The 19,657-nt window shown below is 39.1% G+C and overlaps 2 protein-coding genes across 2 annotated transcripts in view; one reads left to right on the forward strand and one right to left on the reverse strand.

The window, feature by feature from the left end:
- LOC149207832 (uncharacterized) overlaps window positions 1-19,657 on the forward strand; it is a 118,916-nt gene that overhangs the window by 12,005 nt on the left and 87,254 nt on the right. The window lies entirely within an intron of this gene.
- The window catches only part of LOC149207833 (uncharacterized), a 103,103-nt gene that overhangs the window by 528 nt on the left and 82,918 nt on the right, over window positions 1-19,657 (reverse strand). The window lies entirely within an intron of this gene.

The raw sequence follows: 19,657 nt of genomic DNA on the forward strand, positions 1-19,657 counted from the left end.
GTTGAACTCTACCAACTGAGCTGGATCAGTGGGTGCTTGCACAACTGCTTGAACAACATCCCACACTTCCACCTCCTCCAGTAAAAGCATAATCCTCTCTTTCCATGGGCCAAAGTTTTCAGTCCCCATCAATGTATCCTCTACTCTCAACCCAGTAGCCATGACCCCACAACCAACAAAATGAATCAAATCTGGAAGCTAGAACCTTCTTCCCTTTGAACTGCAGAAGTCTTTGGGTTTCTCGCAAAGTTTAAAAGGTATTGGTTCATTGTTTGAAGACTTTAAATGCTTGCTGCCCTCTTTATCATCTGATTGAAATTTGAGATTTGAGCCTCAACTTAGCTCTGATACCATGTAGAAAATTTATGATCTGCACCCTTAACCCAATTTACAATTTTGCATATGTTTGTTTAAGCCCAACCCACATGTTTTGTCATGCTGATATAAATTTCAGTATGCATTCATTGCAAACATTAAAGAGTGCTTCTACTATTTTTCACTTTCTTATTAGCTGAAAATTAACACGTAATTTTGGGCCTTGGCAAGCATTCACAGATATGAGACACTTATTTTTGGTCAAGTTGACCTCGGAAAAACCCCACAGTTTCTTGGGGAAAACTAGTTTTTGAAGGAGGATTTTTTTGCTTGAGAAATTTAGACTAAGTACAAAAAATAAACACAATACTATCTCCCTCTTCAGCTGTAGCATTAAATGCAAATTTCTGGAAATTTGTGCCCACTGTAATTTTCGGATTTTCACAAAAATACATGCCCAGAATTTTTGCATTAAATTCTCTTGCCCAACTCCTCAAATTTCGTTCCCAAAATTCTGCCTTGAAAACTGTGCAACTACTGCCTCGATTTCTGCGCTTAAGGGTTACAGTTCTGCCTCGGTTTTCATGCCAGACAGTTGCTGAAATCCTCCTCGAAATTCATGTTGACTGTGGCTGACTGTCCCAAAATTCATGCCTTGAAAATTGGGCCTGAACTGAGCTTCTTCCTCGAAATTTGTGCCTAGTTCTCCTTGAAAATCGTGATGTAGACCCTCGAAATTCATGTGGTTGTCTTTCGAATTTCGTGCAACCTGTCTCCTCGATTTCTATGTCTCTTCCCTTGAAAATCATGCTCTAGTTCAACTACTCTCCTTAGAATTCGAGCCCTCCTTTCTCAGCTGCCATTTCTCCTTGAAGTTTTCTCTCCTCTCTTCTCCTCATGCTCTCTTTCAAGTGTGAAGTGAAGATTGAGATCCCTTTTCCCTCTTTTGCCTCCTTGGAAAATATTGAATCCTACACCTAGGATCCAATGGTTGAGATTTAATTTCCAAATCTCAAGATGTGTGGTTGAGATCAATTCTCCCAAATGACTCTCCTCACACATTGACCCCATTACTGAAAGATCTCCTAGTATTTTTTTCAAGTTGTGTACCTTTTTTATTTTTCTCATTAAGTGATTTTTCAACTCTCTTTAATATTAGAAAAGCACACTATGTACTTTACACATAAAGTCACTTTATAAAGTACAAGTGACGTTAATATTAGAAAAAATACATGGTACGACACTTTTAAGTACTTTTTCCACCCATGACATTAATATAACTCATAAATGCCACCAAGACAAAAGTAATTAATGTGTTCACTAGGCTAAAAGGGATAAATGCCTAGTAACACCTTTCCTTGGTACTATTTCCCATAGTAAGAGGGTAGAATTTCACTCCTTATAGATGCCTTTGGGTCTTGTGCTATTAATATGTTTCCTTATGTCCTAGGAAAACGATCTCCAAACCAATTAGAAATACCTTTAGGTCTCACTCCAGGACCAAAAGGTGGTTTCAGCCTATTATCCACAAGAAAGCGGTATCCCTTGTGGTCATTGTTGAGGTTGCCTATAGTGGGGTCATGTGCTTTCAAATTCGGTTTCAATCAAATTTCAATTTTTTTCTTTAAATCTTAATAATGTCTCTAGCATGGGTTGAGAAGGCTTATTATAAGCAAGATTGGCTCTATTAGGGTGTGATTTCCCTCATTGACTCATTCACCTGAGTTAACAAGGCTTATCTTTGATTGTGTTATCTTTAGCTCTTCTATCCATGTTGATGCCATTTGTACATCTCCAAGCCTATTCTATAAAGGCTATAGGGGTAGTGAGAACAAGAGGTCTTTTGTTTCTTGGAATTTGTTATCGCTTGAATCTTTTGTCTTCATATCCCACTTTTTAGTTTGAGTGTGAGAGAACACTATTCATTGAGTGTTAGAGGTTACTCCCATCTTGTTCACGTGATTCCGTCCTTGAACATTCATTGGTGAGAGAAAATGCTTTGGAAACGATTTGATGTCCCTTGGAGTGCCTTGTACATGAAGTCAATAGCTCCACACTTTGTAATACTTGTAGCATTGGAATAAAGATATCTTCTTATTTGGTAGGTAGATCTCATTTGTTGGATGTGTTTTCTTTCATTGAATTTTTTGAATCAATTAACATTGGGAAACAATCTCGTTTAATTGAATTTCTGACTCCAAAGTTCTATTTTATTTCCAAATTGCATAGGGATTCCCCTTGAGGCTAGTAAGCATTAGCATGAAGTGTAGATGGATTTTGTGAGGTGATAATGGCACCTTCCCTAGTTACCTTCTAACTCTTTGAGTTTCAAGCATGAACTCCTCTAGAGTATATATTTTGAACTAGAAAATTTCTAGTGTCAACAATCTCTCAAGGCTTAAACTTTTTATTTTTTGATAGCCCTATAGCCGCATTCTAGTTATATTTTCTTAGTGTCAGGTGCTTTCATGATCCACTTTTCTTCCATAAATTACATGTAGCCTTTTATAAATAAAGTTTTAAGGAAGTATTTTATCGAAAAAAAGCAAGGAGATACATAGTTGCATTCCATAGTGTTTGCTCATTTCCAAAACATGTTGGAATATGATTTCCTAGATAGTTGCCTTTGGTTGTCCATTCTTGTTTCCAATTGAGTGTGGATATCAATTCTTCTGTATGTATTCATTCAAAAGTTGAATCAAAGTTAACCAGTGTTGTAAGGGGATCACGAGAGTGGGGAGGCACATATGGGGGATGTGTGGGAGCACCCACAAATTTTAGAGAAATTTGGGGGGGCGTGGGGATGTTAGGGTCCCTAACAGAGGGGTCCCCATCTCGAAAATTAAAACAATAAAAATAATAATGATAAAATCCCAACAATAGCAATTCATCCAATGCAAATTTATCATTGTGTAATATAGTGGAAACAATATATTCTCGCCATTTCTAAAATCCTAAAAATTGTTAAGTCTACTGAATTTGAATGGGATATGGAATTCTATTTTCTCCATATGAAGACTGATGAGGTTGGAAGCACTCTTAAAAATCTTGAAATAATTAATGGTATTGCTAAACATTTAAGTAAAAGGATAGGGAATGTAAGATAAAGGAAAGGTTGGGAGCACTCTTAAACATTCTTTATCTTACCTTTTCTATCCTTTTACTTTAAGAATTTAAAATTACCATTAATTACTAAGGTTTGAAACTCTTGAAAGCTCTATCCCCTATCTTTGTTCTATCTTAAAGGGTTGTTGGACAAAAATCCAAAGGGTGCCTTTGGAGTGTGGGAAACGTAGGGCGTGCAACCCCACCCTGAGGAATGCGACTTCATGGAGCACTGGTTATAACTTTGTTTCTCTTGGTCATTTTGAATCACAAAAGTGTCTTCATCTATGTCTTCCTTGCTATTTCTCTTGCTTCCATGAATATCCTTTCTCCTAGTTTATTATTTCAAGTTGCCATCTACCTTCTCTTTTAGCTCCTTTACCTTCTCAACTTGCCCTTGCACGATCTTACCAAATTCTTCCAATTATTCCATTACTTTTGCAAGTTTGGATTTTCAACATATTTCCTTGGAACCTTGAACATTGGTCTATTTGGTGGAATCGTGTTGCAATCTAAAACGAAAGCTTTGTGAAAGACTTGTGGAGTTTGGTTGACCCATTGTATGGGCATTGCAAGGAGAAGTCTTAGATCACAATGATGTAAAATCCAAAATGGTTTGGTTAGTGGCATTTCAATTGTTGTTACTAGTGGACATGACAATCGGGTAATAGGAAGAAGTGGTCTCCTAATGGGACTAGATCGGGGAGGACCACATAGGATCTTTGACTTGTACTCTAAGACCTCCCTTATGAATAGAGTTTGGAACCTCTAGTGTGGTTAATGGAAGAAGGTTGAGAGATAGCCTCTTGACTCTTGGAAAAGGCGATGAAATTGCATTCTAATCTATAGCATATTGAACATTTGAAAATGAGGTGCTTCTTCGACTTGGTGCCTTGAAGGTGGTAGAGTTGGCAAGTCCTCTTGGGGTGGGAAGTGTCGTGATCTGTCTCAACTTAAAGTGGATGAGATCGCACTTTGAATTGGGCAAGGGGGATCCTAAGGGCATGCATCCAACGTTTGCATGTATACTTAATTTTGACAATATGATTGTCCCTCAATTGCATGAAATGCTAGATATAGAATGTGAAAATTCTATCACTGCAGCAACTGATTTACTTTTCCTACTTATTTCATCATAAGTTATTCATGAAATTATTTCAACAAACATTAAAATAAATACTGCTGTAGATAGCACATCGTAATACAGAAACAAACATATGCACACATTGACACAGTTATTTTGGACTAATGTCCCCGGAAAAACCCAATGTGGGAAAACCGGTGCAGCAAGGAAGAATTTTATTATCAACAATTTTCTTGTACCATAGGGTGCCAAACTGGCTTACCCACAGATAGACAAACTTTTAGCACTTTTCTAAACCCAGCGTAGGCCCTACTGACCTCTGCGTTAGCCTGAAACCCTCTGTGTCAACCCACTGAGGCTCTACGCAGCCTCTTTGGGCCTCTGCGTCACCCTTGCAGCCTCTGCGTGGATGACGCAGGCCCTTCTGGCTCTGCGTAGTCTCTGCTGCCTCTGCATGGCTTCCTCTGGCTCTGCGTCTACCTCTTCTGTGCTGATATCTCGTCTCTCTGTTCCGTACTTGTTGCCTCTTGACTGCTCTCCAGACCATTGGTTCAATTTCTCAGCAAACCCCACTCCAGAAATTGAACTGACTGGTCTCCCTCAGTGTGTTCTCCAAGTGCCCCTCAAGCCTCCTCTTATACTTTTTCTGTTGACATCTCAACGGCTGAGATTAAGTCCCTAATCAACGGCTAAGATTAGATCTGGCTTCATCCATGCCTTTTGGACCATTATAACACAGATTCATATTAATACACATTAATATTTTATTTTCCCTAAGTTTAGACTTAGGGACTCCATTAAAAATATTAATTATGTTAATATCTCTTGATCTGTTTAGAATTTGCCCAAACCCTTTATGGGTATTGGATATTTTATGTGCCCCAACCTCTCTGCCAAATTTTGTGGCTAGAGCACATCCGATGCTACCCCAAATCAACACTTCCTCTTAGCGAGGACTGTGCTCTAGCAATACTCCTCACTGAGTATTACTTTGGTCATCCGACATTGATACCTGTGTTGATGCTAGGCTTTCCTGCCCAACATCCCCTGCATTGCTGCCTCCTGTATTGCTGCCCATGACTCTGCTATTGCCACTGTTGCATCTGTACGATAGCTCCCTTTGCTTCCATGCTGCTGCTAGTCCTTTCTCCCAACACTGCGTCCGCATTGCAACTTCCTCGGCATCTGTGTTGTTGTTGGTCCTTTCTCCCAATACTGCATTTGCATTGCAACACCCTTTGCCTGTGGTTGTTCAATGTATACTTCTTCTTCTATTACCCCGTTTAGAAATGTCTTCTTAACATCCATCTGATGGATCTCCCATCCCATTTGGGCTGCAAGAGATATCACAATCCTATAGATGTATACTTGGCTACCGGGGCAAAGGTTTCCTCATAGTCAATCCTTTCCTTTTGAGCATACCCCTTAGCCACCAACCTAGCCTTGTATTTTTCAATACTACCGTCCGCAGCATATTTGATCTTGTAGATCCATCTTGAACCTACCACAGGTCTGTCTTGAGGCCTTGACACCACCTCCCAGACATTGTTTACCATTATGGAGTTATACTCCTCCACCATCGCATCTAGCTAGACCTGATGTTGAGCTGCCTCATTGAAGTTGGCAGGCTCTCCATCTTGAGCTACTAACGCTTGATACATGTCTGGCTGTTTTCGTTCCCTTTTATTGTTCCTTGGCTCTTCGATGAAGTTCTTTGCATCACGCAAAATCTGACGAAGTTCCCTGCTGGTTCTTTCTCTGCCAACAGGTGCTTCTATTTGCTCCTCTTCCTCATCTTGAGAATCTTCCTGATCTGAGGAAGGATTTTATACTTTCGTTGGTTGAAGAGGCATGACCAATGGATCCTCTTTCGACTGCTCCTTGGAAGGCATTTCGCAACATCCTCTGAAAGCTCTATCTTCCATGAACTTTACATCTCAACATACTACTACCTTCTTGCGCCTTGGAAGATAGATCCTGTATGCCCTGGCGTTCTCGCTATATTCTGCCAGATACCCCTTTTCTGCAGTCTAATCCAGCTTCTTCCTCTTTTCTTCGAGTATGCGACAATATGCCAAACTCCCAAATATCCTGAATGACTGACTTCAGGTGTCTTCCCAGTGAAGACTTTCTTTGAAGTAATCTTGCCCAATGCCCGATGAGGAGTCCTGTTTTGAACATAGATAGCTATGTTGCATGCTTTTGCCCACAGGAATTTTGGCATATCTTGATCATACTACATGGCCCTAGTTGCTTCTACAATAGTCATGTTATCTCTTTCTGCCACCCCATTTTGCTATGGATTGTAGGGAGTTGTCCACTCTCTTTTGATGCCCTCCTTAGCACAATAATCAGTGAAGTCCTTATCAACATATTCTCCACCATTATCTGAGTGCAAGACTTTTATTTTCTTACCTGTCAGATTCTCCACTAGAGCCTTGAACTCCTTGAATCGACAGAAAACCTCATCCTTGGTTTTCAGAAAATAGATCCAAGTTTTCCTCGAGTGGTCATCAATGAAGGTAAGGAAATACTCAGCACCGTTGAGAGCTTTGACGAACACAGGTCCGCAGATATCTGAGTGTATCAATGCTAGTACACTCTTGGCCCTGTGGTTGCTCCTAGGAAACGTTGCCTTGGCATACTTTCCTAGAGCACATCCCTTGCATACATCATCTCATTCCGTATTCAGATCCGGAACTCCTGTTACAGTGCTCCTGAGAATTCTCAGAGCTCCATGGTGCAAGTGACCCATCCTCCTGTGCCATAGTTCATTCAAGTCTTTGTCCCCATGACTGCCTATTAGTGCCATTGGAGATTCTAGTTGTAATCTGTACAACCGATTACTTTTGATCCCGATTTGTACTTTCTTTTTCCAGCTCGGGTGTTTGACGTAGACCTTTTCCTTGATGAAGTAGACGTCATAGCCCTTGCCTTGTAGTTGTGACACAAAAAGTAAGTTCATCCCCAATCTTGGCATATGTAGCACATTCACGGAACCACTCTCCCGATTATGTCTGAAAAACTATGGTACCCTTTCCTGTTGGAGTACCCTTGTTCCCCATGGTGATATAAAAGCTCATCTTTTCTTCTCGATATTTTGAGAAACACTCCTTGATTCCCGTCATATGCCACGAGGCTCCACTGTCTATATACCATACTTCTGATGATGCAGCACTAGTCATGCACGCCACTTCTTCTTCCAACCTGGAAGCCAACATAGAGAAATCGAAATCTCTCTCTCTCTTGTGCAATCTTCTGAAAATTTGCGTGAGTCCCCTGAGGTGGATGCCTCTACATCGTGGTCTCAACCCATAACTGATTTTCCCTTTCTGTCTCTGATTATTTGCTCTGATACCATGTGAAAATTCTATCACTGCAACAACTGATTTACTCTTCCTACTTATTTCATCATAAGTTATTCATGAAACTATTTCAACAAACATTAAAATAAATACTGCTGCAGATATCACACCGGAATACAGAAACAAACATATGTACACATTGGCACAGTTATTTTGGACTAATGTCCCCGGAAAAACCCAACGTGGGAAAACTAGTGCAACAAGGGAGAATTTTATTATCAACAATTTTCTTGTACAACAGGATGCCAAACTGGCTTACCCATAGATAGACAAACTTCCAACACTTTTATAAACTCAGTGTAGGCCCTACTGACCTCTGCTATAGCTTGAAACCCTTTGCGTTAGCCTATTGAGGCTCTGTGCAGCCTCTCTGGGCCTCTGCGTCACTCTTGCAGCGTCTGCGTGGATGACGCAAGCCCTTCTGGCTCTGCGCAGTCTTTGCTGCCTCTTCATGGCTTCCTCTGGCTCTTCGTCTGCCTCTTCTGTGCTGATCTCTCGTCTCTCTGTTATGTACTTGCTGCCTCCTGACTGCTCTCCAGACCACTGGTTCAATTTCTCAGCAAACCTCGCTCCAGAAATTGAACTGACTGGTTTCTCTCAGTGTGTTCTCCAAGTGCCCCTCAAGCCTCCTCTTATACTTTTTCTGTTGACATCTCAATGGCCGAGATTAAGTCCCAAATCAACGACTAAGATTAGATCTGGCTTGATCCATGCCTTTTGGACCATTCTAACATAGATTCATATTAATACACATCAATATTTTATTTTCCTTAAGTTTAGACTTAGGGACTCCATTAAAAATATTAATAATTTTAATATCTCTTGATCTGTTTAGAATCTGCCCAAACCCTTTTTGGGTATTAGTGATCTTATGTGCCCCAACCTCTCCACCAAATTTCGTGGCTAGAGCACATTCGATGCTACCCTAAATCAACATAGAATGCCATCTTAGGGCTAGGGCCCTTTGAGGGGTAGTCTAAGTGTGTTGGATGTATTGGATGGAGATATCCTCCTTCTAATCACTTGGTTTAGATCTTGTTTAGAAGTTAGGAGGTGACATGGAGGTCTAAGGAATGTTGAAGAAGGGGAGTTGGTTGGGAAAAATGGCCATTAAGGAAATAGAGAAGCCTATAAAAGCCAATAGCTCCTTTAGGGGGTTTCATGAAGGCAGTATCATTCAACAAGCTTAGAGCTTAATAGGGATACTAATCTCTATTGGATGTTGAGGCACTCAAGGTCCGAAGTTTGTGAAGGAAGGAGATGAGTCTAAAGATGGCCTTAAGGTGCAAAGGGTGAGCTTCAAACTCTCCCTTGATGATGGATTGTGGAACCATCCATTTGAAATGGATGATGTATTGCAATAGAAGGGTTTGGTCTCCATCCATCTTGGTCAAGTTGGTTTGAATCAATCTAGCTCCCTAGACCTTGGAGCCATAGAGGATAGTGGATTTGATGATTGTGTCCAAAAGGCACACCTTGGACAAGATACCTTGGAAATGACACTGAAAGCATTATTTGTTGAGTCGACATGGCAATCATATGCCTTGTTAAGTTGGGGTTGGAAAGCATGTCTTGAAATAAAGTGAGACTCTTAAAATTTAACCACCAAATATGTGTAGGGTATATTATTCTCAATCTTTTCCCCTCAAAAGCAGAACTGGTCATTGGTGAGGGCTCAGTGAGAGTTTAAAGATCATAACTTTAGTTTTACTAAGGTTGAACATTAACTAATGGTCATAGAAGTTGGTTATGTCGTTGATTTATCTATACAACTCATCAAGTGAGAAGGCTAAGAGAATTACATCTTCAACAAATAAAAGCAAGGAGATTGAAACATGGTGTACATTGTAGAAGACAACCACTCCCTCCTATTTATGCTCTTTAAAAAGGACCCCAACCCATGAATTAGATCCCTATGAGAATTAGTGAGAGAGGGTCAATGTTGCTCTTAGTCGAGTCCATGAGGTCATGGGTGGAGCAAAGACGACAACTAATGTTCTCATATAGTTTCATAATGATGGTTGGATGTGTCTCTATCATGAAGCTTGTAAAGTAGGGTCTCTCTCAAGCAAGATTCAAACACCTTCCAAAAGTTAGAAAGCAACATAAGACTTTTGAAGAGCGATAATGAACCTCCTTAATAATGACTTGAAGAGTGAAGATGTGGTCAATGGTTTGCTACTCTTGATGAAAGCTTTCTTGTCCTTCGGCTTGAAGGTGTGTTCTCTATAGCTCATTTGATAATCACATATGAAGTACTTCATTATGAAGGTTGGCAAAAATGTGCTCGATCATATGGTTTTGTAATTGCCAACCATATGGTTCTGTAATTGTTGGGGTGACAGTAATCCTTGATTTTAAAATGGGGTGGATAATATGATGGGACCAAGATAGAGGGAACCTTGAATAAAACCTCATGACTAAACAAACCAATATTGTGAGACTCAAGAGAGTGATTATCATACTAGAGAACTCCTATTGAAGGGCTTCCTAGTTAGGGACCTTGATGGTGCTCATGAAATGAGGATTGTTTTGATGTCAACATGAGAGAACATATGGCAATAAGAGGGAGGATAAACATTGTGGACTATAGGTGGCTTATGGTTGTTATAAAAAAGAGGTGATATGTGAGTACAAAAACTATTGGTACAGGTCGAAAGGTAGGGTAGCATGGTTTGAAAAAATGACAAGAAGTTCATAGAATCTCATGGGTCTTCATGAGAAATAGGATGCCATGGACATATACACCTTGGAACGTGATTGGAGAAGGCAACATTGAGCCATTATAGTTCCAGTAAGCTATGGAGATGGAGAATGACCAAGCTCCACCTTGAGGAGGGTGCCATTTGGCTCAAAGTTGACTAGTTGTGAAAGTTCCAAATCACTACTTTGAAGTTGCAAACAATAACCCATTTGCTTTCTTTCCTAGTTGGTATTACTTTCTCCTTGGCCTACTTGAAGTTAACAACTTAGGGCCTTGTATCAACATCCAAAAGTACTTGTGTGAGAGAGAAGAGAGCCTTCCCTTAGCCTGAAGAGCTTGGGGTTGATCATTAGGAGAAATAAGCAAAGGATTAGCGTCAAGTTAGTGATGGTGCCTACCCACGCTCCTTCAAGTCAAGGTTATCTCAATGGAAAGAGAGACCATCTTGTAGAGGAGCTGAAGGGAGGCAGGAAGGGAGCCTCCCCGCCTGAGATTAAGCTCTTTGGATTGTCTTAAATGCTCCTCTTCATTGTTTGCATGCACCACCTCTTCAACCTCTACTATTGAAGGAGCCTTTTTCTTATCTTTAGCAAACTATGCCCACTAGTACGTTTCCTTCTTGATTAGTTCTTGTGGGGTTTTCATCTCCTCATGCCTACTTTTGAGAGCAACAATTTCGCATTGTAATGAGGTGGCATGCCAAGAGAGACTTAGTGGTGGAGGTTCACCTACTTTTTCATTTCAGTGACCATCTACTTCAATTGTGGTTATCAAATGCAATTACAGTGACTTTGCTTTTGGAGGTCAGTAACTTTAGATTGCAGCTTGATGTATTTATATTTAAACTGCTCAATCTCATCATAATTGATTTGACTTTTGTTGCTGAAATAGAAATATCTAATGATGGGTGACAATGATCTTAAAGATGGAAGCCACTGTGTTGTAAATCTTGTTCAACCCAATGATGTTATTAGGTGGATTTGTAGGTAAACTATTAACCATGCATGGCATTGATCCATGCAGGGGCAGGGAGGTCATGGTAATATTGAGGGAGGATGGAGTGGTCAAGACAAGATCAAGGAGGGGATGAGAAAGGGTCATGTCTAGGGCAATTAGGATGAGTTTAGGGGAGAGAGGGGGGATTGCGATAGAGCCAAGAGAGCGTGAGAGGGTTGAGATAGGACTAGGTAGAGTTAGAATCGAGTCTAGGGAGGGTGGGGAATGAGACAGGGTTTGGGGAGGGAGGGGAGATTTGAGAATAGATGAGGGAGATCACATCATGGGTGTGATCTTTTAAAGACTTTAACAATAGTTTGTGTTGTTCATTGATTCTTAAAAGCTTATGCAAGTTTATATTTGCTCTAATTTTCTTCATATCTTGGATGATGTTATACTCGCTTTTAGTTGTGGTAGAAGAGGTGAAAGGCTGTGTTTTTGTTGCCAATGGTTTGGGAGAAGTGTTGGGTGAACATTCAATTTCAAATTATGCTTGAAGTATAACATTTTCTTCCTTGCCTAGTTTATCTTTTCCACTTCATTACTTTTTTCTTCATTATCCTTTTTGAAAGCTTACATGCTAGGCAAGGTAGATTATTCCAGAAAACCGTAGTGGTTGTTGTAGGAGGATTTAAATCTTTTAAATCATTGTTATTGCTAGCTTTGGTTTCGCCAATGTGTTGGCTTGAAAGATCTAATGCATTTAGAAAATTTTTTGGTGTTCCTTTTAATTATGTCTTGGTGTAGCCTATTGCCAATATTCTATAGTGATTTTGTTCAAATTGACTTGGTTGTTAACGAGCATGGGTTCTACTCTAGTTTCAACATTGTTATTGCTGTTATTGTTTGCCCTTTTATAGTTATTTAAGTTTTGAAAATTGTGATTGTTCTATGTTCCTTCACCTACCCTTCTTTGTAGATTTATAAAGTTGTTTGACAATTTCTGCATCACTCACGGCATACCTTCCATTTATGCATTTATATTGTTATCTTTGGCATTGGTATTAGTGTTGGCAACAACTTTAGGTAACATAATGAGTACTCTTTTTGTCTTATTTTGGGGAATGAATTTTAAAGGTTTGACATGAGGGGAAGGGTAGTGTTACCAAAAAATCTTTGACCCAAAGATGAAAAGCCCCAACACATAGATGGAGATTTGTGGAACTGGGAGATTAGACACTGCTACCTCACCAAAACTACTTCGCATTTTAGACGAAGAGTGGACCTAAGTTGGGGGGCTTGCCTATGGTTTCTAGGCTCACTTCACGTAGTGTGAAATGTGAGTAAAGGGTGCCTAGCAACAAATACAACAAAAGGAAAGGCACAGAAATTTAAAAGTGTTCAGCTTGCAGGTGATGGATGAAAGGGAATCCAATGCCTTATTGCTTGGACTATGGAGTCATACATGCAACCTAAGAAGGTGTTTTAAAATGGATTAAGGGTTAACTAGTAATCAATTGATCTACATATACTATAACCCCTGACTTGGTAAACCACACATCACAAGGTGAGAAAGGAAGGAACTCATAATAGGTGCCCCATAGTTAGACTGAGCATAAGGGCAGTTAAACTTTACTCACAAAAGATGTTAAAGCTTTAAACCCCCTCCCTCTAAGGTAAGGCACAAGCTATTGCAGACAATGAATGCTTAACACTGTAACTCCTCTCCTCAGGACAAGGTTTCTTGTAGACTTGGTTTTGACATTCTCATCTTGCATATGAAATTTACAATTTTTGCACCTAGTACGTATCTATGACTCATAAAAGATTGTACGGAAGTGACAAAGATAATTTAGACAAAAATTACCTCCATTACAATACTTGGAGTTGCAAATAGAGAGAGAAGAACTTTATATAGGTTTAAGCTCAATCTCCCTCATACGATAAACTATGAGTTATTTCCTTATATCCATTAGTTTGCCTAGGAATAATGATAAAATAATTGTCTCCAACAAAGCTTTTACTAAAAGTAGAAAGAGTTTGTTGAGATCCACAATCTCCTCGAGGAAGTTACTATAAATATTCTATTAAATAATTCTTAATGAAGACCATATCTAATTAACTCCAATGGACAAGCTTGCAATGATAAAATGAGGAGTTAGTTGCAACTATTTTCCAAATATAGAGGCAGTATATGAGGTTGCCTCCTTGATTTGATGAGAGACCAAGTCATGGATCCAAAAATAGCAAAAGATGACTTGTCCACAAGTGTGGCCCTTCTAGAAGTAAGTCCACATGTGAGATAAGCATGCATAGAGTAGTGGAATGATCTCAATAGATGTGCTGGAATGAGCCAAGATGGCATGTGTGGCTGATCCAAGGTAGATGATGTGTTGTTTGACCAAATAGACAGAAGAGATAGGTGGATTCCCTTATGGATATGCATGAAGATGTGTGCTGGTGACTTCCTTTGATTGAGGATTTGACCATGTCTAGGCCTCAAAAATAGCAAGTGTCATATGTGTGCCCTCCTAGGTGATATGTCCACATATGAACCAAGTAGCAATAAACTCCTCCATGAATGAATGCTCAAAAGATGTGGTAAGTGGACCTTTAAGCTAGGTCACCCCTCATGAGTGTGTAAACATCCCAGGAACAATGAGAGGGCTCCATTACAAGGATAAAACCATGGTCTCAAAGGTGAAACCTTGTACTGCAAAACCATCAACCAATCTTCATATCTGTGGACAGATTGATCTCTTCAAATGGATAGACACAACAATAGGTATGGGCACTCCTTCAACTGGAAATAATATGATTGCCATTTGTCTTTATTATGCTTCAAAGGAATTGGAGAAAACTCGGCTGTAACAGTTGTTTTGGTGCTGAATTGTTCTACAGGTCTGTGTAATACATGTTGGCTTTCTTTGAGATCTCCTCCAAATATTCCCCCAGATCTTTCACAAAAATTCTGATTCTGATTTGAAGTACCAAGATGTGTACTTATATGCCCAGAAGTACTGGAATGTGTGTGTTCTATTCTCCCAATTATTTGGTCAGCAGATTCATCCAATAACATCCACATCCAAGGTCTGAAACCACATGGATGCTGTCCCATATTTCTGTAATATAGCTGCTGGTAGTATGTTGTTTTGATAAGAAACTCATGTAGGATTCTGTATGAGATAGGTGCCTAACCCTGAGCTATCAAAACTGCCTCCTCAATATATTGTAACAGTTGTTTTGGACCTTGGTGCTGAATTGTTCTACAGGTCTGTGTAATACATGCTGGCTTTCTTTGAGATCTCCTCCAAATATTCCCCCAGATCTTTCACAAAAATTCTGATTCTGATTTCAAGTACCAAGATGTGTACTTATATGCCCAGAAGTACTGGAATGTGTGTGTTCTATTCTCCCAATTATTTGGTCAGCAGATTCATCCAATAACATCCACATCCAAGGTCTGAAACCACATGGATGATGTCCCATATTTCTGTAATATAGCTGCTGGTAGTATGTTGTTTTGATAAGAAACTCATGTAGGATTCTGTGTGAGATAGGTGCCTAACCCTGAGCTATCAAAACAACTTCCTCAATATATTGTATACTCCCCAAGATCATCAAGCAGACTTCATTCAGTACCCTCAGATGAAAGGCAGATTACTAAAAAGCAAAATGACAAGTCTAGTGCACCTTTCAATCTTCACATGGGTGTATTATTCATCTTTGATTGTCAATTTATACTTACTCCCTGAAATTAGATCAGGGCCAACCTTTGAAACCTTAAAAATTTGTTTATAACTTATGTAGGCTGACCTGAAAATTTATCCAAGAAGGGGAACTTTGCTTTAGGCTGAGATCCCTTAATTATGGCCAACTTCAGAATGCTACTCTCAGAAAGTAGTTGAAGGTATCAGAGTTACGAAGGGCATTTGCTGCATACAAGAGGGTATGCATTGTTGTTTTTCTTGGTTTCCATGCATTAAACTCGTAAAAACTCATAAAAGGCAGGAACAACAGCCCTTAAATTCCTAAAAGCAGTCATAATTAGCTTCCGTATTTTTCAATTTTCACATTTATAAAAATGTGTTTTAATCATTACAGCTGCATTGGATTGTGTGTGCAACTTAATATAAATTTTCTGTGTTGGCTTCTCTTCCATTTTCAGCTTCAAAACAGATATTACAGCTTGTTGTAAATTCTATTTAGCTAATTTATTGGCACCTTTTTCAAAGCATAATTGCATTAGGTTTTGTCCTTTCAGTGCTAATCAAAGATTGCATTGTTTTCTGTGCATTCAGTCCTTAAATCATCTCTTGCTGTTTTTTGCATCTTATGTGCAGATTTGTTTAGGGAACTGAGTTGTGAGTTTCATTTAAGTTTTACTAATGGTTTATGACATCATATTTTGATTCCTAAAGTCATACAGGGATTCTCCCTTGTGGTTAGCAATCACTAAGCCAAAGTGCAAGGGAATAGTATATATGGTGATAGTGTACTATTTCCAGTTACTGGACAGTTTCAAGTTATAATATAACCCAATATTGGGTTTTTGGAGTGGGCACTTTCAAATTTTTAAGATTCACAATCTTGGAAAATTTCTATTTTTAGAAATTTTATCTTTTCTTGAAATTTGAAAGTAGATTTGGATACCCTTTGGAGAGATGAGCTTGGAGTTCTGTTTTTGTGAAGTTCCAATACATTTTGGTCCTTGGCCAAAGTTAGTGAAACTTGGTCACATTGAGGTCTAAAAATAGAATTATTGAGTTTTCATTGATAATCAAATATTCTGATACCTAGTGTTGAGTCTCTAGACTTTTGATCCATTCTTGGCTATGGGATTTTTGAGGAGATGGTGATATTTTTGTAGATCCAATCGTGCATACTGCATATTGCATGTGGGTCAAATTTCACTCATTCTGAGAGTTTTGTTTTTGGTTAATTAATGATGTTTTGATATTTCCATAACTTTCTACAAGGTTCTGTAGTGGACCCTACTTGAGGTGGATGATCTAGGAGGATCTTCACAATCAACAATTCAAGTCGGTCGCAATTTCTACCAAAGTTGTCTATGCAGTGAAGAACTCGCAGAGAGCTTTCCAATGCATTTTGAATGCGGTGAGAAGAGGACTTTGTATGTGAAAGATATGGTTCGTTGAAGTTTTAGGCAAAATGCAAAATGATAAAATGAAATGATTAATATTTCTTTTGAGCTTAGGTGCTCATTTATTATGTATTTTTCATTTTTATTTGTAATAGGAAACAAATACAAATGTGAGAACTATGTAGCATTGGTGCAAAAGCTACATAGCATTGTAATTTCCTAGTCTCAAGGTAGAGTTGAGATATTCATGGATTTTGTTTCCTAGTCTCAAGGGAGAGTTGAGATCTTTACAGAGAGTTGAGATTCTCATGGGCATGGTTGAGATATTTCCTCAAACCAATCCCTTGAATGGTGCTAGATCCTAATTTGTGGGATCTTGAGAGTTATTCTCTCCTTGATATGATGAGGTAGTTCTCAAATGAAGAACTATTTAAATCTTCTTCGGAGAGGAAAGAGTAAGGATTGAACTCATTAAGTGATTCTAAGGCTTGAACTCATTAAGCCATTTGAATACTTGGTATCATCAGGCCCTCTATTCGGAGAGTTTTTGTAAGTCCCTTAAGGGAGAATCAGTCCTTATGGGAGAATGAGCCACTTGATGTGAGAAGCGTAGCCCTTTTTGAAGGAGAACCAACCCCTTATTGGGAGAAGAATTCTGCCCTTTTTGTAAATACTAAAAGGAGAAGCCCTCTTTGAAGGAGAACTAATGAAGCAGTTCAACAATTGTGCGAACTCGGAGATGTGGCCAATGCTTGGAAAACTCTTTTATCATATCAGTTTGCATATTCTTTTTGTGAGCTTGATTGTTTAATTGCAATTTTGTAACAACCCATCTCGAATTAAAGGAAGCATAGGGATATTAGCATGCATGTGAGGCATGCATATGATAGCTACATATGCATGCATCGCCTGTACTGTACTAGTATACATATTGGTTAATATCATTAAAATGTGTCTATATTTAGGATAATGAATTAACTAGTAAAATAAATACCTAACTTACAAAAACATAATGGGGTACTTGACCATAATATATGTATATAAATTATATAAAATTAAAAATAAATGCAATGTATTAAACTAAATACAAAGGAATTATTACATATATATTAATATTCTAACAAAAGAAACTATATATAAAATGAAAAGAAATTAACATATAGAGAAAGTATATCTATGTATTAAAGTATGAGTTAAAATAGAGCCATAACATTATAAAAAAAAGGATAACTTAAAATATGCAAAAGCCACGTAACATAATAAAAAGGACATATGAAGGGAAGTAATGTTATTGAGTCAGCAACCGCTTCCACACACTTCTGAAGTTATCCAATTCGAAGTGGTGGAGTAACCTCCCCAGTATAAGAGGAGGTAAGGCACTGTAGAGAAGGGAGGAAAAATTCTGATATAGAGGGAGAGACGAAGAGAAATTTTGGGTAATTGATAGAGAGACAGTAGGAAATTCTCACAGTGTTATTGATAGAAGGCATTCTAAGCTCAATTGTTCTTGAAGTTTTGGGCATGGGGGCCAGAGTACCTTGAATTTGAAGTGCTCTGGAGTTGGGTACTGAAGGTGTGCCCAGTTTGGCAGGGAGGTTTTGGTCGTTTTGGTAACGCAGTGGAAGCAAGAGTCGCAACAGAGCAGATCTTCAACCATAGAACGCTAGAGCGATTGCCAGAAACACCATCAGATAGAATTCCAAGTACTATCAAATGAATAATTAGATTTTGAATTCTTTGTTTAATCTGAATAACAATTTTGTTAAATTTTGCTAATAGAAAATTAGGGCTTTTTTATGAGTAGCAGTTCCATTAAATTTTGTAAATTGGGCACCTTACTGTTGGAATTTCTAAGTTTAACCCGTTAGAAACCCTTCATGTACTTTCTGATTTATTCCTACCTACTTGTTTTGTTAATTAATAAGTTATTTACCATGTAAATATTGGAAATAAATACAAGTACATGCTCAACACATTACAGATCATCAACTGAAGGAAACAGAAACAAGCACACAAGTGACACCGTTGTTTTTGGACTAATGTTCTCAGAAAAACCTAATGTGGGAAAACTGGTGCAACTATCTGAGGGTTTGATTTATTAAGGAGTTTCATAATACAATCTGGGTGCCAAATCCAGCTCACCCAACAGAGAAAAATCTCGGCAGTGGTACCTCTCTACTTGGAAGCAGATATTCGGGTTGAAACCTTGGATAAACACTTCGGCAACTCCACAACTCCAATCTGCCCCACGAAACCACAACGTCAGCCTCTAGGGACTGCATTAGCCTCTCTCTGGCCTAGCGTTAGCCCAACGTCACTCTGGCTTGGCCTGCGTTAGCCTTTGGAGGCACTGCATCAGTCCTTTGGCACTCTGTGTCACTCACGCTAGCCCTCTGAGGCACTGTGTAGCTCTTGGTTGGCTCTGTGTGAGCCCTGGCTAGCTCTACTTGAGCCCTGGCTGGCTCTGCGTGAACCCTTGGCTGCTTTTGCGTCCCTCTCTTTGGCTGCTGTGTTGATCCTCGCGGTGCTATCTCTGCCTCTCTGCTTCTATATTCACTGCCCCTCAGCTGCAACTCTGATCACTCTCTCAACTTTCTCAGCAAACCCAGCCCCAAAAAGTCGAAATCTTGATCTCTTGGTGTGTTCTCCAAGTGACCCTCAAGCCTCCTCTTATACTTTTTTAATTGACAAATCAACGGTCGAGATTAAGTCCCTAATCAACAACTAAGATTATATCTGGCTTGATCCATGACTTTTGGACCATTCTAACATATTTTATATTAAGTCACATTAATATTTTATTTTCCCTAAGTTTAGACTTAGGGACTCCATTAAAAATATTAATTATTTTAATATCTCTCAAACTATTTAGAATCTGCCCAAACCATTTCTGGGTATTGGAGATCTCATGTGCCTTAGCCTTTCCACCAATTTTCGTGGCTAGAGTATATTTGATGCTACCCCAAATCAACACTCCCTCTTAGCGAGGATCGTGCTCTAGCAATACTCCTCACTGAGTACCACCCTGATCATCCGGCATCAGT

Source organism: Pinus tabuliformis, chromosome 1_2 (assembly GCF_031772625.1).
Source record: "Pinus tabuliformis cultivar Carrire ecotype Pingquan chromosome 1_2, CPIR1, whole genome shotgun sequence".
Classification (NCBI taxonomy): domain Eukaryota; kingdom Viridiplantae; phylum Streptophyta; class Pinopsida; order Pinales; family Pinaceae; genus Pinus; species Pinus tabuliformis.